This window comes from Canis aureus, chromosome 14 (genome assembly GCF_053574225.1).
Source record: "Canis aureus isolate CA01 chromosome 14, VMU_Caureus_v.1.0, whole genome shotgun sequence".
NCBI classification, from domain to species: domain Eukaryota; kingdom Metazoa; phylum Chordata; class Mammalia; order Carnivora; family Canidae; genus Canis; species Canis aureus.
In genome coordinates this window covers 14925056-14951468 of record NC_135624.1, presented here as the reverse complement: position 1 = coordinate 14951468, position 26413 = coordinate 14925056, and the positions used below count along the sequence as shown (strand labels likewise).

General features: G+C 34.7%; 1 long non-coding RNA gene across 8 annotated transcripts in view; it reads right to left on the bottom strand.

The window, feature by feature from the left end:
- Positions 1-2843: 2843 nt before the first annotated feature.
- LOC144283200 (uncharacterized) overlaps positions 2844-26413 on the bottom strand; it is a 128145-nt gene continuing 104575 nt past the window's right edge. For 3 of the 8 annotated variants that reach the window (XR_013351626.1, XR_013351622.1, XR_013351628.1), the window contains 4 exons: positions 23378-23450; positions 12451-12603; positions 5565-5913; positions 2844-3199 (listed from right to left, as the gene is read on the bottom strand). This is a non-coding gene — a long non-coding RNA (uncharacterized LOC144283200). Of the gene's footprint in view, positions 3200-5564; positions 5914-12450; positions 12604-23377; positions 23451-25858; positions 25982-26413 lie in introns of all 8 variants that reach the window. The other 5 variants (XR_013351624.1, XR_013351623.1, XR_013351629.1 and 2 more) reach the window with 5 other exon arrangements.

The window sequence follows — 26413 nt, the reverse complement described above, 5'->3', positions numbered from 1 at the left end:
TATATCTGTCCTCTCTGAGGCATCTGTCTCTCCTTAAGATTCCGTACTACTTGGTAGCTCTGTGATATATAATAATGTGGATTATCCAACTTTTTCCTATCAAAGTGCAAGAGATACTCTTTCCACCTTTCTACATGGGGAGATATTAGGAAAGTCAGGAATCACATCGTTTCAATCTAATTTCCTCCAAGTTTCCTTGAAAGCCACAGGCTATGTATATTTGGTTTCTCACTGTAATCTAACATAGCAAATTGACAGAGCCATGCATTTATTCAGAAAGATACTATATTTATTTGTTTAATAACACATTATTATACAGTCTATTAATATGGTTGTAAATTGTTGTCTTGACAGTATCCCTATGAACGAAATCTCTTACCTTACACCTTATTTTTTCACCACTATTGAACTGTTAGTATGTTTCCAACACAGCATCCTTTTCAAGTTAATTCCCTGTTTCAGTTAACAACTGATGCCAAATAAAACACCATAAAACTCAGTGGTTTGAAAGAGCAACAATTTAATATTTGTTTCACTTCTTTTGTGTGAATTTGATGGGTCCTTTGCTCCATGTGTCGGCTGGGTCATCCATATGGCTACATGTAAATGAGAGAAGGGCTGGATTCTCAATTTTCTTCCATGGGTCCCTCTCTCTTCATTTGATATCTTACACTTAGCGGGCTCTATGGAGCTTATCTATACAGGAGGGTTGTCTGGACTTCCATAATATTCTGTCTGGGTAGCAAATATTACATTCCAAATCATGTAAATGTGCATGTCTTGTCAGTTTGCACTACCAACTAACTAAGTAGCATAAACCGGGTGACTTAAACAAAACAACTACTAACTAAGTAGTATAAACCGGGTGACTTAAACAAAAGAAATTTATTTATTGTGGTTCTGGAGGCTAGAAGTCCAAGATCTAGCCAATTCACTTTCTGTGGAGAGCCCTGTCTTCCTGATTTGCAAAAGGCTGCATTCTTTCTCCACCTTCACATGGCTTTTCCTTGGTGTTTGTACGCAGAGAGAGACAGTTTAATGTTTCAACATATGAACTTGGATAGGGATGCAAACTTCCCAAACAGTGCATGTAAACTTTTGCTGACATCACGTTGCTAAGACCTCACTGGTTATATTTAGAAGCCATGTAGCTGAGGTCAGATCAATGTGGGCAGGACTCCACAAGGGTGTGAAAGAAGGACAACCATGGTTCATTGAGACTTGCAATGTGACTTCCCAGCTTACTGCTACTGAAAATGAAGACCATGCCTTCTTTGCTTAGATCATTACTGCTTTTCAGGAAGATTTATCTTGTCACCTCCATGAAAAAGTCTTCTTTAATCAATGTTATTAAAGATCCCTCTTCTTTGTCCCCATTCCTTAGTATAGTCAGACTAGCACAAAGAGTGGTACCCAGTAGTCTCTGGAATGAATGAACTCTAAAGCCAACATTTTTAATAAAATTATGAGAATAATAAATATAGAGATTGAAAACAATGTCTCATGCTTTTGTGTTTTTTTTCTATTCACACCTTGCCAGTATCCATGTGCTCATAAAAGGGGTGAGAGCAAATTACAGTAATTCTTGCATTCATAATATTCCACTCACTTGAAGAAGAGATCTCAGAATCAGTTTATTCTATCCATTTAAAAAACTATCTGTAAAAATACCTAAGGACATTCTTCATTTGGACAATGTGTAAAGACTATAGATGCGTATGTTCAGAAACATACACATAATGTACAGGTAACACCACAGTGTGAGCCTGATGCTAACCCTTGGTGCCTCTTAATGAGGGTTAGGTGATACTTCTACAAAGTTAGTGTATCTATTACTGACTATAGCCTTTTGTTCTCATTATATTACATACTATATTCCTCTTCTACATTTCATTCTAATCTGATATCTTCTGCTATTGCACTTAATAATCTAATTATGCTGGGCTTTTCCTTTTATTTCCCACCAGTCTTAATATGCAGAAATTTTCTGACTTACTTGCTCAGAATTCAGCAACAGTATACTTATTTTTCTCATCTTACGGTTGCTGCTTTTATCTGTATATTAGTCAGCATTTGAGATGACGTGACTTTCTGTGTGCTACTTTGGAATACAAATGTATTCTTCAGATGCCCTCTGCCTGTGAATGCCCTTGGCAAGTTGCCTGGCATTACTACAAATGATGGGGCATTTGGGGAAGGCAGTGGGGTTCATAAACACGCTGGCCTTTAAGTAACTAAAAAAAATAACCGACAGATGGATTATTGCATGTAGAAGAACATGACTCAAAAGGCTTCTCATATTTGGCTGTTTTCTGAATCTCAAAATTTAAAGCGTACTTGCCTCTTCATATTACTTTCACCGCCCATTCCCTCCTATCTTGTGGCAACCTCTCACCTTCAGTAAAAATTGCTACTTGCCAACAGAAAGTTACCTCTCTAAGCTTGCATGATTTAATGCTCCCATCATGTGGATTGTGATATCCTGCAATGGTCTTTATTTGAATAAAATTCTGTTTGGAGACATTCTAAGCAGCATAGTAGAAGATTTTTTTTTTAATTTTTAAAATTTTTTATAATTAATTTATTTTTTATTGGTGTTCAATTTGCCAACATACAGAATAACACCCAGTGCTCATCCCGTATAGTGCCCTCCTCAGTGCCCATCACCCATTCACCCCCACCCCCACCCTCCTCCCCTTCCACCACCCCTAGTTCGTTTCCCAGAGTTAGGAGTCTTCATGTTCTGTCTCTCTTTCTGTTATTTCCTACCCATTTCTTCTCCCTTCCCTTCTATTCCCTTTCACTATTATTTATATTCCCCAAATGAATGAGACCATATAATGTTTGTCCTCCTCCAATTGATTTATTTCACTCAGCATAATACCCTCCAGTTCCATCCACATTGAAGCAAATGGTGGGTAGATTTTTATTTTAATGACTGATCAATACATATAGAAATTCCTGGAATAATTATATCATCCTCCATCTGTGAAGAAGTGGTTACATCACTGTAATCCAGATGTCTGCTCCCTCTTTTCTATACTCACGTTCCTCAATGTATTTGAGGAAAAGAGACCAGCCTTTGTAATGTCCTGAATTATTCTCAAGCTGCATCCTCATTATAGTGCTTTAGCTCAGTGGGAGATAACTGTTCACCTTGATGATGGTCATCAACCAAAACCTTCAGGATCCACTTTCCCTATGGATGAAAGGATGTTACATATGCATAAACATCAGAAATAGAGGGCTGAATACAGAACCTTCCACTAGTCCTCTTACTGCCTTATGCCTTTATGCCCCAAGTCACCACAATTATGAGTGTCAGACTTACTGAGAGTTCAGAGAATTGGAGTTTACAGGCAATGCAGCAAATTAAAATTGCCTATTAAACATCTGGAAATCTCCTTAGATTCCAACTGTCAGCAAATCACCTTATCGCTAAATTTAATTACAGCTTTTAAAGGTTTCTACTCTATTTTAAAATTCACCTTTCTAATGGACTCTTCCAGGGATTGTTTTTGAGGTGGAATAAAAGTATTTTCTTTAAAAAAAAAGTATTTTCTTTAGAAAAAAGGTTTTAGTTTTTCAAACAATTGTACAGATGTTTCATTTGTTTATTTAGTGGGTAAAAGAATCCCCAAAGACCTTATTCAGAGTTATATGTGTAGATAGAGCAAGAGTTATTTGGATACATAGAGTAATAAGTTCAGTCTTTAGTGTTATTTTTTTTTGCAATAATAAATATAAAAAATCATATAGTATTATTTCATGGGAATAATTTCCTTCCACTTAATATTATTTTTATATACAGAATATAGTATTTTTATTTCCTGGAGAAAAGAAATATTTTTCTCAAAAATATATTTTAGTTATTTCTTTAGAAAATTTAAGTTGTGTAAACATTTGAATAACTCAGACATTACACATTAATTATTATCTTCAATAAATGCAATTTATTTACTGTTTTATATTTAAGAGAGTACTTATTTTTAAAAATATATATCGTAAAAGGCCATAACCTTTAGGAATTGGGAATTGTTCTGAAAATACTTGTCTGATCTTTTTTTTGCCTGACATTTTTAAAGTAAAGTATATTCTATGGATTATATGGATTTTCAGTAGTGTCACAAACTCCCAAGCCTTTAATCGTATTCATTAAAACAAAAAGCTAAGAGCTAGAGAATAATATTAATCTGATTATGTGGCATCCCAATTCCAACCTCTTTATTTCCAGACCAGAGGTAAATGATGACTTAAATTCCATGCTCATAATTCCTTGCTTCATTTCCTAAAAACTGTGGAATTGTGTGTGTAGCTTCTTCTAATTTGATAAATATATCATGATGCATATAGATCTTTAGCTTTTAATTATTTCACTGATATTATATTGTTGCAAGTCATTGGAGTTCATTTCTTAGTTTTTAAACAGCTTTAGTGAAGTGTGTTTGAAATGTAGAAAATATATATATTTAATGTATGTCAAACTTGATGAATTTGGGAATAAGTATACACTCATATAACCTTGTCACCACAAAGCCATAGATGTACTCATCAGCTCCCCAAATTTCCTCCTGTTGCCATTATTATTATTATAACTATTATTAATATTGTTGGATAAGAATACTTAATGTAAGAACCACCTTATTAGAAACTTTAAGTATACAGAGCAGTATTATTAGCCACAGCCACTATGCTATATAGATCTCCAGAGCTTATTTCTTTTGCATAAATATAATTTTGTACTCTTCACCTATCACATCATTTCCTACCACCCATCATTTGATGTCATCATTTGACTCTGCTTCTATGAGTTTGCTTATTCTATATTTCTCATATAAATGATATCATGCAATATTTGTCCTTCTATGGTTGGCTTGTTTTACTTAGTATAACATCCTCCAGGTCCCTCCATGTGGTCACAAATGGCAGTTCATTCTTTTTTAAGACTGATTACTCCATTGCATGTGTATATCACATTTTTAATCCATTTATCTACTGATAGACACTAAGGTTGTTTTTATATTTTGGCTATTGTTCATAGTGCTGCAAAGAACAGAGAAATGCAGGTATTTCTTCAAGATCCTGCTTTTAATTCCTTTGGATAAATATCTACATGTGGGATTACTGGACCTTATGGTATTTCTATTTTTAATTTTTTGACAAACTTCCATACTATTTTTCATAGCTGTTGTTCTAGTTTACAGATCTACCAACAGCATACTAAGCTTTATTTCTCTCCTTGCCAACACTCTCTCTCATCTTTCTGATAATAGCCATCTCAACAGGTATGAGTTGATACCTCACTATTGTTTTGATTTGTATTTCCCTGATGGTTAGTATATTGAGCACCCTTTCACATGCCTGTGAGCAATTTGTATGACTTCTTTGGAGAAATATCTATTCAGGTCCTTTGTCCGTTAAAATCAGGTTGTTTGTCTTGTCTTTTTGCTATTGACTTCTATAAGTTACTTATTATTTTAGGTATAAACCTCTTTTCAGATATGTGGTTTGCAATATTTGAAATCTGGTTTAAAGCAAATTACAAATTAGCAAAAAACTTGTACCCATGAATTGTCTTCCAGTTATGGAAATAAACAAAAGTAACAGCAGAAGGTCTTTCTCTTCATGCACCCTCTACAGCAGTGGGAGAGACAGGCAATTGGCAAGTGAAAATACAACATGTAATATAGTTACAGGTTGTGGTAAGTATAGAGAAAGAAATCGATGATACTGGAAGTCATTGAAGGAAGCTGTTTTAGATAGGATGATCATCGATGTTACCGTTGGAAATAGAATATTTGAATTGAGTCCTTGCAGTTGATCTGACAGTTACTGTTTCTCTCACTTGGAAACTCCTCTGATTTGGAATTGCGTATCCAACAATTCATATGTACTGAGGGTTGTTATCAGCACCTGAGAACAAGGCAAATAATATAAGACTAATGAAAGCAGTTCTTGGTATTTCCTGTTCTATAGGTCTTGATTTGGGAAAGGTTGTGAACTCTAGTTTTGGAGAATCAAGTTGCTTTTCTGAGGTTATTAGAATACCTACATCTTGACTTAGAAGTAGCAGAAACAGAATTTTCTCTTATATATGATATTATGGCATGTAGCTATGAAGCCTGGAGATGCTGTAGCCATTTGTAAACATGTTGAGATCAAAGCCACTCAAAGACATGTTGAGAAGTAACCCTAAGGGAATCACAGCAAAATAGAGCTAATGCCACTGGATTTAAATTACCTAAAGTCTGTATTCCATCTGGACTCGCAGTACATGGGCCAATACATATTCTTATTTTATAGGCCATTTTGAATAAAGCTTATACTATCTGCAGGGGAAACATTAAATGACAGAGACTTTAAGGAGAAAAATTAGACAATATTGTGAAGAGCTGGAGGAAGAATAATAGCATTAGAGAAAACAGAATGCAAATGCTCTAAATTCAAAAACACCTTGGCATGTTCAAAGAAAAAAGAATCTCCCAGTGGTAGAGCATAACAGGTAAAGAGAGATGTGGGATTACATGGGGTTGGAGAGCATGTTGCCACTTTATACAAGCAAGATTTTGTAATCTATGATAAAGAGCTTAGATTTTATCAATGATAAATCATAGTGGGTTTTTTTTTTGTTTTTTTGTGTTTGTTTTTTTATTTGTTTTTGTTTTAATAGATTGGTCCTATTGCTTTGTGAATAATCTATAGATTATAGAGAAGTGAAAAATAACTTGAAGCATAAAATAACTGAAGAAAATGATAAATTTGGAGAATAATAGATGATAGTGACTTGGGTTAAAGTTAGTGCCAGTGGAAATGAATAGAAATGATAAGAATCAAGATATATACTGGACACAGAAGGAGCAGAACTTTACAAAGAAGTAGACGTGAGAGGAAAAGGAATGGAAAGAATCTCTTTATGAACTATCAGGAGGGTTGGTGGTGCCATTTTCAACTGTGGGAAGCAGGAACCTTGTTTTGGATACATTACCTTTGTGATTTTCCTCACAGTTTCATCTGACTGTGAAGATGAAAAAAAAAAAAGTGTGCAACTAAATTGAGGGATATTGTCTAACGATGCATTTGAGAAATGCCAGTTTTTAACACTATTTCAAGCTATGGCATTTGCAGCAATCTCATAAGGAAAGATTTTTGGACAAAGCAAAGGAGTTGTTCCAGGATATTCCTTGAAGAGCTTCACTGTACAGAATTAAGAATAGATGAAAAATCTAATAATGGGGGCAAAATAGATGTCATTATGAGAGGATGAACACTAGAAGTGTATGGTTCCAAATGAAGAGGACTTTCAATAGAATGAAGTGACCACTAATATTAAAAGCTGCAGACAATTCTAAGAAGCTAAAGAGATATTTATATGTAGTACTGTGGAAGTTGTTTGGTACCTGGAATAGAGAATTTTAGTGATAAGAGGCAAATAAGAAAGAGAGAGAGACTAGTGTATGTTTTTGTTTGTTTGTTTGTTTTAAGCAATAAATGTATGTAAAAAAAAGTAGAGACTGCCAGTACAGAAAATTTATTTGAAAATTGTCTGGAATGGGAGCCAAATTAATAAGTAACAGGAGATATGTGGGATGAAATTTTTCTGTTTTGTTTTCAAAGATGAGAGTTAATAGAGTATAATGGCATGTTTATAAGAATATTGGTGTATGGAAGCGATTGGCTACACGTGGGGACAGAGGAGCTGAGGGAGGGGGTCACTGGGAAAATAGGAGTGGCTGAGATCAAGCTCAAGGGCTGGTCCCATTGTAACAAGAGGGATTGCAGAGAAACCGAGTAAAGAAACAAGTAGGTATTTTTGCAAATGATGTTAGGAATATCTGGATAAGTCTATCTGATAGCTCCTTTAATCAAATATGAGGGAGATAAAAAAAATTAAAAAAAAAACAAATATGAGGGAGATTGTTGAAATATATGTAACTGGAAATTTGAAAAAAAACAAAGAAGTAATAACATAGATATATCAGATCATAGGAAAATCAGCATATCAGGAAGCCAATGTAGAATTGATGTTCAGATAATGAATTTAAAATAAAATCACCGGAACCTAGTTGTGAGAACTACTTCACAAAGATCATCCCCTAAGGCAAATTTATGGAGAATGCATAAAAAATTTTATCCAGGATTAGAGTTTCATCTTGTGAATAAAATGGGAAAGACTTGAGAGATGAAAGAAAGGGAGAGAGATAAAGAGAGGATATTTGCAAGGGCATGCTTAGAATTATGTGCTCTGAAATCTAAACTTGATAAGAAAGAGAATGAAAACAAAAGTAAAGCACTAGATACTAAAAGGATATGGAGCAAATTCAACTGAAGTCCCAATAAGGTTAATTACTTGTCAGGGGGCTCCAGAGAGTACTGAGATGATGATCAGAAAACTGGAGCTTGAAATTATTTCAGAAGTGATGTAGTTTTGGGGGAGAAAGCAAAGTATTGGGTGTTATCACAGTAATGGAAATATTTTTGTGGTTAAGGAGTTAATCTTTATTCCTCCAACGTCTTTACTTCACACTCCTTTTCATTGTATAATATTCCATTGTATGGTCTTACCATAATTAACTTCACTAATTCACTATTTTGGTGCTTCTAGATTTTTTCCTATCACACACAATGTAACTTTTGTTATAATATCATGACAATTTGCTATTTTATCTAAAAGAAATATTTTAAAAGATATTTTAGCTGTACATTTTGGTTTCCAAGAATGTCCTCTAGACGATTGAATCAAATTATACTCCCCCAAATATTATATTAGGTTTCTCTAGACTCTCACTTTCAAGGAGTATTACAAAATTTTAAAATATTCCAACTGAAAAGTGATACATCACTTTGTTTCAATTTGTGTATCCTCAATCATGAAAGAGTTGAGGTATTTGCTCTCTTTTTACAGTGAGATTGTTCATAATCTTTGTCCATTTAGTCTTTAAGTTATTCTTCATTTACTTATAAATATGATTTTTAAAAGATTTTATCTATTTGTTTTAGAGAGAGAGTGTGAGTGGGGGGAGGGGCAGAGGAGGAGGGAGAGGGACAAGCCAACTCTGAACTGAACTCAGAGTCCCAGTGGGGCTCAGTCCTAGGACCCATGAGATCATGACCTGAGCCGAAATCAGGAGTCGCGCTTAACTGATTGAGCCACCCAGGAGCCCTTATTCTTAATTTTCTTATTGATTTTTAAGTGTATTCGGATAGTTTTCATTTTCAATATACACTGTTGGCAACACTGAAATGTTGTCAGAACTTAGAACTTTATGGTTTAGGATTTAGATGAGCATTCATTTTTGTATACCATCACTTGCATTAGATAATTTCAATCCTTATGTTTTCCTATCCGATAATAAAATATATTCTACCACCATTAAGGTTTGTCTCTTTGACATTTAAAATTCTCAGACAATGCACGCTCTTCTATATATGGTTACCAAATAAAAATAATATTTTATGTAAAATGACCCTACCTCTAACGACATTTTCTTGGTATGGGGGAGAAATTGGACAGAGCTCAGATGTACAGAGCTCTTTGTGTGTGTGTGTGTGTGTATACACACACACTCTTTGCACATATATATATGTGCAAAGAGCTCTGCACATCAGAGCTGTATATATATATATATATATATATATATATATATATATATATGTCAATGACTGAAAGTAGGAGACCATTGCATTTTTAACTATGTAGACATATCAGAATCACAAGAAAATCAGAGAAGAGAGAAGAACATGCCCTGAAAACATTCAAATCTCTTGTTCCAGGTATTATTGACTTGCTGCAGAACTAACGCCCTTTCCTTAGTTGAGTGTGTCCTTTGAGAAAAACCAGCAACATTCTCAGAAACTCTCTGATTTACTAAGCTATCTCTGCATTCAATAAAAATAATCCTATATAGAAATAGAAATACACCCTTCTAACATATACACTATAAACTGAATTCCCACCTGTGTGCCTTGACTGACAAACTGGTAGATCAAATGGAATAGGGGATTTGTAATGATTGGAAAGGTCTTTTCTGAGGCAATAGAATGTTAAGTCCTCCTACATTTCTTAAATTGTGCAAGATATATGTATGACATATATTCTACCACAGTTTTTCTAGAATCTAATTGTATTGTATATTCTGTGAAGCAGGAGACATTTTGTTTCTGTTTGTCTTTATTTCTTAAGTTCCAAGTGATCCTCTCTTTTTATTTCACTTGAATTTGCTTCAGCAATATACCTGGATTTTTAACATTATTTTCTAAACTTCAAACTTGCCCTTCTTTTTTTTTTTTTTTTGGTATTTATTTTTTCTATTTTTTTAAATTTATTTTTATTGGTGTTCAATTTACTAACATACAGAATAACCCCCCGTGCCCGTCACCCATTCACTCCCACCCCCCGCCCTTCTCCCCTTCCACTACCCCTAGTTCGTTTCCCAGAGTTAGCAGTCTTTACGTTCTGTCTCCCTTTCTGATATTTCCCACACATTTCTTCTCCCTTCTCTTATATTCCCTTCCACTATTATTTATATTCCCCAAATGAATGAGAACATACAATGTTTGTCCTTCTCCGATTGACTTACTTCACTCAGCATAATACCCTCCAGTTCCATCCACGTTGAAGCAAATGGTGGGTATTTGTCATTTCTAATGGCTGAGTAATATTCCATTGTATACATAAACCACATCTTCTTTATCCATTCATCTTTCGATGGACACCGAGGCTCCTTCCACAGTTTGGCTATCGTGGCCATTGCTGCTAGAAACATCGGGGTGCAGGTGTCCCGGTGTTTCATTGCATCTGTATCTTTGGGGTAAATCCCCAGCAGTGCAATTGCTGGGTCATAGGGCAGGTCTATTTTTAACTGTTTGAGGAACCTCCACACAGTTTTCCAGAGTGGCTGCACCAGTTCACATTCCCACCAACAGTGTAAGAGGGTTCCCTTTTCTCCACATCCTCTCCAACATTTGTGGTTTCCTGCCTTGTTAATTTTCCCCATTCTCACTGGTGTGAGGTGGTATCTCATTGTGGTTTTGATTTGTATTTCCCTGATGGCAAGTGATGCAGAGCATTTTCTCATATGCATGTTGGCCATGTCTACGTCTTCCTCTGTGAGATTTCTCTTCATGTCTTTTGCCCATTTCATGATTGGATTGTTTGTTTCTTTGGTGTTGAGTTTAATAAGTTCTTTATAGATCTTGGAAACTAGCCCTTTATCTGATAGATCATTTGCAAATATCTTCTCCCATTCTGTAGGTTGTCTTTGAGTTTTGTTGACTGTATCCTTTGCTGTGCAAAAGCTTCTTATCTTGATTAAGTCCCAATAGTTCATTTTTGCTTTTGTTTCTTTTGCATTCGTGGATGTATCTTGCAAGAAGTTACTATGGCCGAGTTCAGAAAGGGTGTTGCCTGTGTTCTTCTCTAGGATTTTGATGGAATCTTGTCTCACATTTAGATCTTTCATCCATTTTGAGTTTATCTTTGTGTATGGTGAAAGAGAGTGGTCTAGTTTCATTCTTCTGCATGTGGATGTCCAATTTTCCCAGCACCATTTATTGAAGAGACTGTCTTTCTTCCAATGGATAGTCTTTCCTCCTTTATCGAATATTAGTTGACCCAAACTTGCCCTTCTTCAGTTTTGCCTTTCTACATTTAATTTTATCTAATCATGTCTCCTTTCAAAAATAAACTCTTCCATGCCTTTTACTACCCTTCTTGATTTTTATAGTTATCTTTGGTTTTTATTGCTCATGAAAGGTCTATTAATAATTCTATTACTATAAATGTTTTTGCTTTGATTTGCAGCATTGCTTAGTCTAGAAAGAAATGGGGGTAACATGGTCAAAGATAATATGGACACCTAAATATAATATGTACTGGAAAGTTATAGCCCTAAATATAAATAGAGGGAGATTTACATATGGGTTTTTGACAAGTGAAAGCCTGTTGCTTTGTGTGTGCGTACCTCAAAACAAAGAAAAATATAAAATAATTTAATTATAGCATCTTGGAACTTCATAACTGTTTGGACTATTAGGGGTGATACAGTCTGGGAATACTAACAATAACTTAGATCTCATTATCAGACTACTAGGGATCCAGTGCGATAAGCATGATTTGCAATTTAAGTAAATTAACCTCAGTGCCGTGGACAAGCATCCCTTTAAGATAAGAAACCTTCTTTCTGGTTGTTTTTAACTGAGCATGTGTTATTAAGGAAAGTGTAGCATTGCCCATGCAGCTGTTTTTCCAATACTTGGATTTGTAAAAGGACAAGTTAAAGCAATGAGCTACAATTTGGCCACAGTTGGATATAAATCTTTTTATTTTTGTTTTTGCTTTGAATTTGTGTTAAGTACGTTGTTGGCTGAGTTATAGGAGTCCTACAGAGGCTCTATGGATGACACTCTACAGATCACTGTTCAGACTGAATAGAAATTTTAAAGATTACTTACTCCAAGCCAGTAACTAGTGATAAATCCATGTTAAACAGATGGTAGAATGATGAATTAGACACAATCCAGAGCTTTGCCTTAATCTTAGAAAATGTGCATGTTCTACCATCAGGCTTATGATTTCCCAGCACGTGAGCTTCTGTAGAATGGCAGCTACAAACAACATATAAAAACCTATGAATATGTCAAAATGCTTATGTGACTGTCATCATTAATTCTTAGAAAACTGTCTACCCCCAAATTTTAATTCATTTTTGCCATCTTAAAATTTGGATTTGTTAAACAGTTCAGCTGCCACCTGGTAAATGAACTTTGAAACTTACAAATTTATCCTTTTTTTTTTTTCCCCAGAAACCCCACAGATACTTCATGGGGCTATTGACACAAAGTATCCGCCAGCTGCTTCTCTAAATATAGAGGAGAGGAAGCTGCTTGAAAAATGGAAGGGCAAAAAGTAATATAGGCATGAATCTGAGGAAAGCTCCATATTTTTAATCCTAACTTCCGTTTCCTCCACCAGCAGTAGAGAAACCAACTTGTATCTTGAGCATTTAAAATAAATCATATGCTGTAATGTTATACTCGTATTGAAACATCCTCCTTGCTTCTATGATAAAATTCTGAAGTCAGTTGAGACTTTCATTATCATTTAATATGTGTATGAATGTTCAAAGTGCACTGAACCTTTCATGCTGGGAAGCTTTTGTTGTCCATCTTCAGAAAAAATGTTATTGTGTTTCAAGCTGGTTTTATGAAGCTGGTAATTGGAAGTAACACTGTGTTAACTGAATTTAGATCAGAAATTGCTACTGGTTTTTCCCACCCCAAAAATACTTTGAGAGATAAGGAAGCTATTGAGTAAGACAGAAATATTAAAAAATAGGATCTATAAAGTAAAATAAAAACATTACATTATTTTTGTTCTTTAGACACAAGTTGAAATGTCCACTGGAAATACAGGAATATAGTAATAAAATTAATTAAAGAAGTTATTTAACAATCCTTCAAAAATTAATGGCAGTTAGTAGATCTATCGATTATTTTCAAATACAGTGTATCAGAACTTCTTGTTTTCAGGCAGAAATAAGTAATAGGTATATTTTGGAGTGGGGGCTCTTCTGGCATAGGTTTAGAATTGAGGTTTACCAAAATAGCAAATAAAGTTATTCTATCATTGGGATTATTGGGAATGAGGTGTTAAATTATAGGTTTGCTAATACTTTTTTCTAGTTTTTTTAATTTTATTTATTTTTTAAAGGTTTTATTTATTCATGAGAGACATGGAGAGAGAGGCAGAGACATAGGCAGAGGGAGAAGCAGGCTCCACGCAGGGAGCCCGATGTGGGACTCGATCCCAGGACTCCAGGATCACGCCCTGAGCCAAAGGCAGATGCTCAACTGCTGAGCCACTCAGGCATCCCTTCTTTCTAGTTTTGTTGTGTGGAAACTGAGGTTACTGATTTCAGATTTTTTTTTCCAATGTATGCATTAAATGCTACAGTTTTCTCCCAAAGAACTGCTTTAGCAATGCCTTACGAAGTTTGACAGGCATGCTGCATTTTCATTTTTATTTAGTTCATTTTTTTCAAATTTCCCTTATATTCCACTTTGACTCAGATTGTTTAGAAATATGTTGTTTAATTTCCAGAATCTTGGAAACTTTCCATATATTTTGTTACTGATTTCTAGTTTATTTCCACAGTAGTCCAAGAACATACCTGTTATATCTATTCTTCTAAATTTCCTAGCATTTGTTTTATGGCCCAGAATATAATGTATCATGGTGAATATTCTGTTTGTACTTGAGAAGAACGTGTATTCTGTTAACGATGGATTGAGAGGCCTATAGATGTCCATTCGGTCTAGGTGGTTGATAATGTGATTCAGGTTATCTACTTGGATAATTGACCTTTTTATCAGTATATAATGTCCCTCCTTATCTCTAATAATATTTTTATTCAGAATATAATTTGTTAGAGATTAATAATACTATTCCAGCTTTCTTTTGATTAGCTGGCATCCTACAAGATAAAAGCACTTGAATTATTTGAAAGTTTGAATAGGTATTTGCACTCATTCTATCTATTCTGGGCTGAATTGTTCAAAGTTTCAGAGAAAATGTCTAAATGAAATATCAATAAGATTTAACCTGAATCCTTTAGCAACAGACAAGGTCATTAGACTAAGCTGGTCCTATTTTTTTTGAAAACTTTCCAGCAAAGTACAGTGCAATGATGAAAATTCAGAACTACAACACTGAGTAAACAAGACTGAGTTATACTTTACATTTAAAAGAAATTTAACTTATATGGTGTGTTTTTAATAGCATTTCATTACTCACACTAAAATAAATTATTTTGTTTTGTTTTGTTTTCCCTAGAAAAACTAAGCTACAATTTTTGGAATGCTTATGCTGACAAAATTCTTCCTTTGACCAAATCTAGTCAGGCTTCTCTGAACTCTTTTTCACCTAAGACCTATCATTGGGCACATTCAATTTTAGCAAGAATTCTGCTAAGATGGTTTAGCCAGAATATCCCACTGTTGATATCTAATCACCTTCACTATCTGAACAAATCCCTAACTCCCAACCTTACCCCTCAGATGATACCCCTCAGACACCCTGGCATGCCTTCAGCAAGAATTCTATTAGGTCAGTTTAGCCAGACTTCCCTTCTAACCATGATATTTCCTGCCAGTAATTTTCAATCCACCAACTCTTTCTACTCTGTTCCTTGGCTATAAACTCCCAGTTTTTCTTGCTGTTTTCAAGGTTGAGTCTATCTGTCCTACTTCCAAACCCCATTGCAGTAGTCCATATACCTATCCTTACAGTCTTACTCATCTTCAAAAGTATCATTGAATAAGTTTTTTTTTTAATAATATAAAACATTTTATCCTATGATAGATGTTGTTGATGTTTCTTACATTTTGGCTGGTTTCATCCTGCCATGGTATGTGAAATAGAGGCAAACAATCTGAACGCAATGAGGTGGAAACTGCATTCTACACCATACTGAAAATCAAGCTGAGAAATTCACCTCATATGTGCAGTGCGAAGGCAATTATGTGAAATTCAAATGTGACACAAAGCATGTTCTAAACTTCTACCACTCAAAAGGTGACAGAAAAATTAGACTTTCCTTGTTAAATTAAATAGGATTAGATGCTTAGCAGACATCATCTCCCTATGCTTTCTCTTGGTTCCTCCATAGCTGCATCCTCCTTTAAACACCAGTATTGAACTTAACCAATATTTCTCTATTCCTCTCTCTCTTCTCCCCACACCCTTCTCTCTTGTCTGCTTAAAATGCTTGGAGTAAATTCTCAGTACTGTGAAGAAGTACTTTACTTCTGTGAGAAGGAATTGCATGTTGGCAAGAATAGATATTTGTACAAAAGTCGAAGTAACTGCTGTGACTCTTAACTAGCTTGAATATTTTCTATTTTTAAAAAATTTTATTTATTTATTCATGAGAGACACAGAGAGAAAGGCAGAGACACAGGCAGAGGGAGAAGCAGGCTCCTTGCAGGGAGCCCGATACCGGTCTCCATCCCAGGACCCCAGGATCAATACCTGAGCCAAAGGCATTCGCTCAACCACTAAGCCACCCAGGCGTCTCTGAATATTTTCTAAATGAGTTCTAAGTCTAGCTATCTCAATATTATTCACATTAGTAAGCAAAACCTAAAAAGCAAAAAGGACAAAGTTTTCTCAAAACTAGAAACATTGCTTTATAATTAAAAGTTATTCTTTATGAATTCTTTCTTGATATTGGTAGGTTATATGCAATCTCTGTGTCCTCATTTATAATAAAATGTAATATAAATATAAAAATCCTATTTGCTTTTTTCTTTTAAAAATAGCTAAAGAAATATTTTTAAAAATCCTTGTATATAATACAATTTTCTCTAAGGAAAAATCCACAAAAAGGTATATCAATTACTAAAAAATTATTTGTTATAAGTTATAAATAGTAAGGCAATTAGATTCTGCTGAACATTTCTCTGACAGTCATCACTAACATGAAAAAAATAAGGCTATCCAGAATATTCTCAAAGGATATCACTATGTGGTTCTTACTTCTGAAAAAGAAAGAAAAAGACTGAGGAGAAATATAAAAATAATTCTGAAATTGGGATCCCTGAATGGCTCAGAGGTTTAGCACCTGCCTTCAGCCTGGAGCATGATCCTGGAGTCCCAGGAACGAGTCCCACATCGGGCTCCCTATATGGAGCCTGCTTCTCCCTCTGCCTGTGTCTCTGCCTCTCTTTCTCTCTCTCTCTCTGTGTCTCTTATGAATAAATAAATACAATCTTTAAAAAAATAATATTTCTGAAACTATTTACTAATCCTTTAAATACCTGCAGGAATGTGTTAGTATCCAAAATCTATGAAGAATTTATTGAACTCAACATCCAAAAAATAATAATCCAGTCAAAAAATGGGCAGAAGACATGAACAGACCTTTTTACAAAGAGGACATCCAGATGGCCAACAGATACATGAAAAGATGCTCAACATAACTCATCATCCAACACAAATCCAAACCACAATGAGATACTACCTCACAACAACACAGACAACAGCAAATATTGGTCAGAATGTGGAGAAAGGGGAACCCTCTTACACTGTTGGTGGGTGTGCAAACTGGTAGTGCCACTCTGAAAAAAAATATGGAGGTTCTTCCAAAGGTTAAAAATAAAACTACAGTACAATCCAGCAATTGCACAAGGCATTAACCCAGAGGAAACAAAATACTGATTTGAAGGGGCACCCACACCCTGATGTTTACAGCAGCATTATCAACAATAGCCAAACAATGGAAGGAGCCCAAACGTTTATTGACTGATGAATGGATAAAGAAGTGGTATATATATATATATATATTGTATATATACATACAATGAAATATTACTCATTCATAAAAAATGAAATCTTGCCATTTACAACAAAGTAATGGAACTAGAGTATATTATGCTAAGCAAATTAAGTCAGAGAAAGACAAATACACTTTTCACTCATATGTGGAATTTAAGAAACAGATGAAAATATGGGAAGGGGAAAAAAGAGAGAGAGAGAGAGAGGGAAGCAAGCCATAAGAGACTCAACTATAGAAAACAAACTGAGGGATGATGGAGGGAGGTGGGCAGGGGATAGGCTAAATGGGTGATGAGGGGCATTCAGGGGGTATTAACGGAGGCATTTGTGATGAGCATTGGTGTTATATGCAAGTGGCGAATCACTAAGTTCTACTCCTGAAATCAATTTTACCATATATGTTAACTAATAAAAACTTGAAATCAAAATAAATAAATATCTGCAGGACCTCAAGTGTTATCAAGTTTTCTCTTTTCAAACCAAAAGGTCTTTATCAGTGTTAAGCAAGTTTAAATGAGTAAATTTTAAAGATCCTAACTGGCTTTATTCAGTTATTTATGAATCAGGCAGCAACAAATCTACAGATATACAGGAACTCCAGTGGCTCAGGTGGTTAATGGTCTTCCTTTGGCTCAGGTCATGACCCTAGAGTTCTGGGATCAAGGCCTCATGTTGGGGAGTCGGCTTCTCCTCCCTCTGCCCTCCCAGCCTATCCCTGCCTACCCCACTTGTGCTCTAGCTTTCTTTCTCTCCAACTCTCTTAAATAAATAAAATCTTAAAAACATACAAGCAAACAAAAAAAAGGTCCTCTACAGAGTTGCATAAAGTAAGAGATTTTATAGGCAGAAGGAAGTAGGAACAAGGAAGCTATTCTAGGCAGAAAGCAAATAGATCTATTAGTGCAAAGGTACTTTTCTTAGAGGGATAGCAGAGGTCTATCAGGCAGATTGCCTTACTAAGGCTGATCAGGCCATTCCTGATTGTGTTTGGCTTCATATTCCATTTCCAGGACAGCCAAAATGGAATTAAGTTAAATCTCAGTTTCATGACATGGGGCTATATAGGTGACTCAATTTTGGGTCTACTGTCTTGTCTTTAACACAGACTAAGGGCAAAAGAAATAATAAAATAAACTTATAATTATATGGAAACAGTAAAGGCTTCAGGTATCCAAAAGGAAAGTTGTTCATAAAAATAGCTCTAGATACTACCCTGATTTATGACAGACTGTGGATCATCAGATGTGATTTATAGTTTTCACACAACCCTCAATTATCACTCTTTTACATATGAGGACATTGAGACTTGTCATGCTTAATTGACTTGCCAGATAGTTCACAGCTCGATAGTGTCTGAGTGAACTTCAAATCAACGTGTCTGTAACACTCAAGTCTCTTATATTTCTGCCTTATCATCATAAATTCTCATTATCTGTATTTTATAAATTCCCTTAAGCAATTCATCCTGGAGCCAAACTGTCTTCCACAATCTGCTCTGCCATTTGCTTGCTGTGTGACCTCGGGCAAATTACTTTGCTCCTCTGCAGTCCTGTTTCGTCATCTCTAAAATGGGGATGAAAATGATAGTAATTGCCTTACACAGTTTCTTTGAGGTTCAAATGAGTTTATTCAGCAAATACTGAGTTAATGAATATAAAGCATATAGAACTGTGGATGGAGCCTGGTAAGTGCTATTTCGGTGTTGCTATTGCTCTAACTTTTCTCATTGGGTCTTGATTTCCTTATACAGCTTGGCTAATGAAGGTAATAATAACAGAATTTTAATACTAGTTAGCTATACCATCAGATTTAATGACCTTGAAAACATTAAGGGTCAATTTCTGCATAACAACCATAATATATAATGTTGAAAGCAGGAAGTGTTTATGTGTGTTGTGTGTGTGCACGTGTGTGTTTTCTGATATCCAGGATCAGGAGGATAATTTGGATAGTGAATAATATTGAATTTTTATATACATACCTGAAAATATAGAAGAGGCAATAAGCAAGGAGAAGTTTCCTTTCCTTTGTGAGGATTAATTCAATTAATAGAAGCAAAGTACTTAGAAGGGTAACTGGCATGTAGTAAATACTCAATAAATTTTAGCTATTATTTTGTGCATTATTCACCATTATACTACTCCAGTGTCTAATAAAACACCTAACATTAAGCACTCAATATAAATTTGTTAGGTTGTGTTACAAAGATGTAACATTAAACCTACCTGGGGGATAAATAAATCAATGTCCACATCTTTGCATTTTCTAATCTAACGTAAAAAAATGGAAATCTACCTAGGGTAATTATTTTAATTTGGAATTTGTCACAGATACAGGCATTCTTCTGACACTAGATAATAAACTGAAACACAGATTTTGCTAAGAAATTAGAATCCCTGGAGTGGGGCTTTAGTGATTATCATGAGTATAAACTTTTTGCTTTTAGGTAGGCTAATCTCAATATCTAAAGCCATTGAAATATTCTTTTAGTAATAATCATTGTCAATATAGTCTCTCATATTCAATATTACAAAAGTCTTCATGACTGTAAGCGTAAAAAATTAACAGGAAAATATAGTTGGCCAAAATAGTAGTTAATTGTATCATATGAAATTATTTTAGAGTATTTATTTTTATTGAATATACAGGGGATTAGCAGATAAATGAGAGGTTATTTTTGTTTTTGTTTTTACTTTTGTTTTAACTTTCAACTTGGACAGGAAGTTAATTTTCTCATCAAAAAAAGAGACCATAAATAATCTTAATTGCTTCAACAGTACAAATAGTCACAAAATGCCTAACATGAGAGACAAAGAAAATGTGAAAATTAGAATAAAAAGGGTAGGACAAGATATGTCTGAGTTCTCTCCAAAATGGTATATATCTTTTGGTTAAAAAGTATTTTGCAGATCACATTAAAGAAAATTTTTCCTATCTTCCTACTTCCTAACTTCCTACTTTCCTTCCTTCTTTTCTCTTTCAACAATCTGTTTCAACAATTTGCTTGGCAGCTATTACTTTCCAGACACTCCTTAAGCATGAAGAATACTATGAACAAAACAAAAATCTCAGCTCTGGTAGAGCTTACATTCTAGTGCAAAAGGAATAAAAAAAAAAAGAACAGTTAATAAATAACATAATGTCTGTTTGTGATGCATGATACAGATAAATACGTCAGACAAATAGGACAGAGAAAGATAGGGGAACATAGCAGCTTTGAGGGTGCCTGGTCTGAAAAGTCTTCAGAAGGATGCCCGAGTGGTTTAGCAGTTAACCTTTGGCCCAGGCTGTGATCTTGGTAGTCCCCCATCGAGTCCCACATGGGGCTCCCTGCTTGGAGCCTGCTTCTCCCTCTGCCTGTGTCTCTGCCTCTCTCTCTCTCCTCTCTGTGTATTCTCATGAATAAATAAATAAAATCTCGAAAAAAAATAAACAAAAAATAAGAAATAAATAAATTTAAAAGTCTTCGGAGATAACACTCGAGTAAAAGAACATGATGAATAGCGATATGAAAATCTAAGGCAAAATAATTCTAGATGGAAGGAAAAAAGCAAGTTTATCGTGCCCAAGATCGCGAATCCGAGAAGCCACCAAGGAGCCGACACCCATGCAAACACACGAGGGTTTATTACAAGCTCGAGCCTGGATCCAAGTATACCCGACACAGCGGAGCAGGTACTTGGACCCCGAGACTAAGAGGCTTAGCAACTTTATAGGGGCCAGTGACCAATGGGATACGCAGAAAGTTGCACAGTCATGCTGGTCCACTGAGCGGGATTTCCAATTAGGGTGTGTCCTGGTCTTTGACTAGGGTGGGGCAGTGCCCTAAGTAATAAGCAGGTCAGCACAAGGCGGGTGCAGCCCAAAATAGAGTCAGTCCTGCTCTGCTTGTCCAGGGGTAGGGGATTTTGTTAAATTTCCTGGGTCCCACACCTTTAGGTAGGTCTGATATTTTCCAGGAGCAGCAAGGAAGCCAGTGACACTAGAGAAGTGCTAGGATAGAGGGTGTGGAATGCACAGAAATAGGAATAGGATTGACATATTAAGGACTATAGATGTTATTCTAAACATTAGAAGAAGCCACTAAAGGAATTTGATTATATCTGCTGTATAATTTTAGAGTGAAAAAAAAAAAAGATTTGTTATTTTGGATGATTCATTTTTCCTAAGTGCTGCTTAGTTTCCAGAAGGCTGCAAGTCTTCCTATTTTGGAGTGGGTCCAAACTCTTGAGTGGCAAATTATTCTTATAACAGCTTTATATCATTTTTAAAATTTAAAGTTGATGTCTCCATGCTAAACTAAATCTTAAAATATTATTTTTAATAACCCAAGTCAAAGGATGGAAATATTTCAAGTCACTGTTTAGGTCAATATTCTATGGATTTAAGGGTGCTTAACATCATCTTTTGCTATCCTTTCTGAACAGATTCATTCTCAAATGATTGATAGCCCAAGGAGATGCACTCAACTCTGACATTTGAATACTATATTAATGCCATATAAAGATTGTGTATAAGTTTTTAATTAATAGGCAATATTTACTTAAATATATGTGACATTTATTTTTATAATTTATAGCAAATATTCTTAACATAAATATTTTAAAATGTTTTTCTCATACAGTGATGGGCTAATAAATGTTTCCTCTGTAAGAAAAAAATAGATGTATATAAACTTACACAAATTTGTTATAAGTTTTATCAATAAGTGATATGCAGTACACAATTTACAAATAAGAATAAAGTATACAATATTTTTCATTGTAAATTCCATATGGCTATTGATTCTTACAGAAAGGTTTCAATGATTTTCGTTATACTCAATCTTAACCAACTTAGTCTCATACCTAATTACTTGTAGCCAACCTATGATTGGTTGCAATTCAACCATGACTTGTGTTGTAGTCCTATCAACTGACCCTTTTTTCAGTAGACTTATTGTTAGTAAGTCTGACATGATCTGCTACGATCTACTATTTAGCTATTTTTCATCATCATAAAAATTAAACTAATTAAACTAAAACTCCTTTCAGCTTTCAACATATGTAGAAATTTATTCATTCATTAATGATGGGAGAATTTTTTGTCAAATCAAGTAATAGTGGAAGAATATAGCCTCATTTTTTTCTGCTATAGACCACTTATTTTGTCCTATATATCTGCAACAGATATGACACACTTTTATATTTAATCTACATTGTTAATGTTTTCTTCATCGCTTTAACTCTGTACCAGAACTTGATAAACTTTTTCAGTAAAGGGACAGAAAGTAAGTATTTTGGGCTCTGCAGATCACAAAATTATAACTCACCTCTTGTCTTTGTATTTCCAAAGCAACCTTAGACAATATGTAAGTAAATGGGTGGGGCTGTGTGAAGAAGATATGTACAGAAGAGGCACTGAGATAGGTTTAATCCACAGAATGTTTTTTATCAGTCTCTGTTTTAGATAGTAAGATAATAAATCAAGTCCTGATTTATAGTTTCTGCCAATTGCTGAGGTGTAAATTACCTCACCATAGCTGAGTTCAATCTATCAACTAGACATTGCTGAACACAGAGTTGAGAAGAGATATGCAGTAGCATATCATTTTGTAATAATTCTACCAAGCAGATATAATAGACATAAATACCTCAAGAGCATAGATAACTATAAAATGCAGTCAGGTAAAAAGTAATGAGTTTTGAGTATTTATTACTTTAGTTTTGTTTTTTTTATTACTTTAGTTTTAATATAATTTATTTAATTGCAAGTTTAAATAATTTCACCATTAATAATGGCTGAGTCTAACATATCCTGAAATTTTTCTGAAAATGTAACAGTCATAAGTTGGAAGCCACTTGCAAGATGGTTCTAGAATACTATTCTGTAAATAAGCATTTTGTGTATTTTTTTTTGGATGGAAATACGAATTGATAACATACATAACTGGTCTGATTAAAAAAAATAGGAAACTAATACTGGTAAAAAAAAAAAAAAAGCATGAATAGAATGATTTGATTTCCATGATCTATGAAAGAAAAACTTAATATTTTAATTTCCTACCTTAGGCAAATTACATAACTTTCAAGAGTTATGTATGCTATTAATTAAAATGGAGATACAATATATGCCCTTCCTGAAAGAAGAAAAGACAAAATTTGTTATTGCAAAATTTTTTCAGGCTTGTCAAAATGATTCCATACGTTAGGCATTGATTACAGAATAGGCTTGATGAGGCCAGTTTATAGTACTAACCAACCGCTACACAATTCAGATCACAGCCTTCAGAATTAGCATGGAGAACAGATCAAATACAAATTACCTCTCAGTAAATTCAATTTTGTTAACTCTCTTGATTTAAATTGTGCTTGAGATATTCTGTAGAGCTCTTATCTTTCAAAATTTTATCTTTGGACTATTTCCTTATGGTCTGGAAAGTCAAGATTCAGTTTCAGACTTTGAACAGATGAGATGATTGAGTTCCACAATCTGGCATGTACTTGATATAACATAAGCTGCCAAAATTTCCAGCATTTGTTCTTTCATTGACAGAGAGGAAAGTGATTGCTACTTCAGTGCATGCAGAAAAAAATACCAAGTTGTACTATATCTGTTTTCTTCGTGCATTAAGTCACTTAGATTGTCATGATATATTAGTTATTACATTATGGCTTTTCACATCCAAACACAACTTTCTATACTCATCTTGAGAGGTTGCAACTAGAGCTCTGCAAACCATTTTTTCTGCTTTGCCAGCTGTTTCCTCTTAGCCTTTGTCAATAGGGATACTAAAAGGAATTGAATCAATAGGGATACTAAGGAAATGAAAAAGCTGAGGAAGGAAGAGAGTATTCTTTTTTCCTTTTCTTTTCTTTTCTTTTCTTTTCTTTTCTTTTCTTTTCTTTTTATTTTTATTTTTATTTTTGGCTTGCTTCTGGTTGACTCTCTCTTCCTGTTTGTTTTCTGTTTCAGAGAAGCATTTCTCTGGCAATGCTTCTTCACCCTGGCATTGACAGTTTGTCATAATAGTTAAATCCAGTTTTTGTTTTGTTTTGTTTTCTCTAAAGAGAGAGAGAGAGAGAGAAAGAAAGAAAGAAAGAAAGAATCCTCATGCGCACACATGAGCAGGTCAGGAAGAGGGGCAAAGGGAGAGAGGGAGAGAGAATGTTAAGCAGGCTCCATGCCCACCACTGATCCCCATGCAGGGCTCAATCTCACAACCTTGAAATTATGACCTGAGATGAAATTGAGAGTTGGACATTTAACCAACGGAGCCACCTAGGCACCCCAGTAGTTAAATCCAGTTTGTATTAAAACCATATCATGCTCTCTAGGAGATACCAGCCCCAGCCAGCCAGCACATTCTCAGCAAACTATGGTGTCCTGGTCCCACCGAATTCCTCCTCTAAACATGGAGACATCATTCATAGCTGAGCTCTGCCCCTTCTCAGCTATTCTAGCCTCAGCTCTATGAGGCTCCTCCAAACTTTTAAGTTGTAATAATTCCAGTATTTCCTCCTTTTATTCCCTAGCCCCTTGGAGTGGAAGCTGCTTCTTATACTTGCTAACTCTATGACATTGTAGCGTTCTTTGTATTTTCAGTTACGTAGGTATCATTCAGTTCTCATTAACCATTTTAATATTAAATAATCTTTTTAAGAATAATAACTGGTGGGATTTCTGTTTTATGTATGCATCCTGGTATAAAGAAACACACACCATGATCTAGTAGGATTTATCATTGTGATACAAGTATTGTTCAACATATGCAAATCAATACATGTAAATACCACACTAACAAAGTGAAGGATAAAAACCATATTTAGTCCTGATAGATGCAGAAAGACATTTGACAGAATTCAACATTTCAACATTTTTCATGACTGAATACTCTCAATAAATTAGATGTAAAAATGATGTACCTAAATCTAATAAATGTCAAATGTAAGAAGCCCACAGCTTACATCATACTCAGTGGTGAAAAGTTAAAAGCTTTTCCTTTTAAGATCAGCAATAAGACAAGATTGCCTACTCTTGCTAGTTCTATTCAACATAGTACTGGTAGATATAGCTAGAGGGATGAGATAAGAAAAACAAATAAAAATGCATCCAAATTGGAAAGGAAGAAGTATATTTGTTTTTCCTTCAGGTGACTCAATCTTATATACAAAAATTCCTCAGACCCCATGAAAAAAACTGTTAGAAATAATGAATGAATTGAGTAAAGTTGCAAGATACAAAATAAACATATAAAAATCAGTTATATTTATATATACTAACAATGAACAACTGAAAAGAAGTTAAGAAAAAAATCCCATTTACAATAGCATCAGAAATTATAAAATAATTAGTAATAAATTTAACCAAGGAAGTGAAAACTATGTCATTGAGAAATTAAAGAAAACATAAATAAGTGAAAAGACATCCTGTGTTCATGGGCTGGAAGACTTTGTATTGTTAAACTTCCGTATAACCTCATTTGGTCTACAGTTCAATGCAACTTCTATCAAAATCCCATGGGAATAGGGCAGCTGAGTGACTCACTTGGTTAAGCATTTGCCTTTGGCTCAGGTCATTATCCTAGGATTGAGCCCCACATCGGGCTGAGCAGGGAGCCGAGCAGGGAGCCTACTTCTCCCTCTCCTTCTGCTTGTGCTCTCTTTCTCTCTGACAAATAAATAAATATTTAAAAAATAAATTCCATAGCATCTTCTACAGAATTAGAAAAACAATCCTAAAATTCATATGCAACTACAGAGTACTCCAAATAATCAAAACAAAATTAGGAAAGCAAAATAAAGCTCTGATACCTGGAGTTATCAAGCTCCATAATTTCAAAATAAATTATAAAGTTACTGTTATTAAAAGAGTATGGTACTGGTGTGTAAACAGACATATAGACCAATGGAAGAGAATATAGAGCCCAGAAATAATTCCACATATAAACAGTGAATTTTTCTTTGACAAAGGTATCAAGAGCACAATGGGGAAAGAATGATCTCTTCAATAAAAGGTCCTGGGAAAACTAGATATCTACACACAAAAGAATGAAACTGGATTTCTATTATGTATCAGTCACAATAATTAACTCAAAAGGGA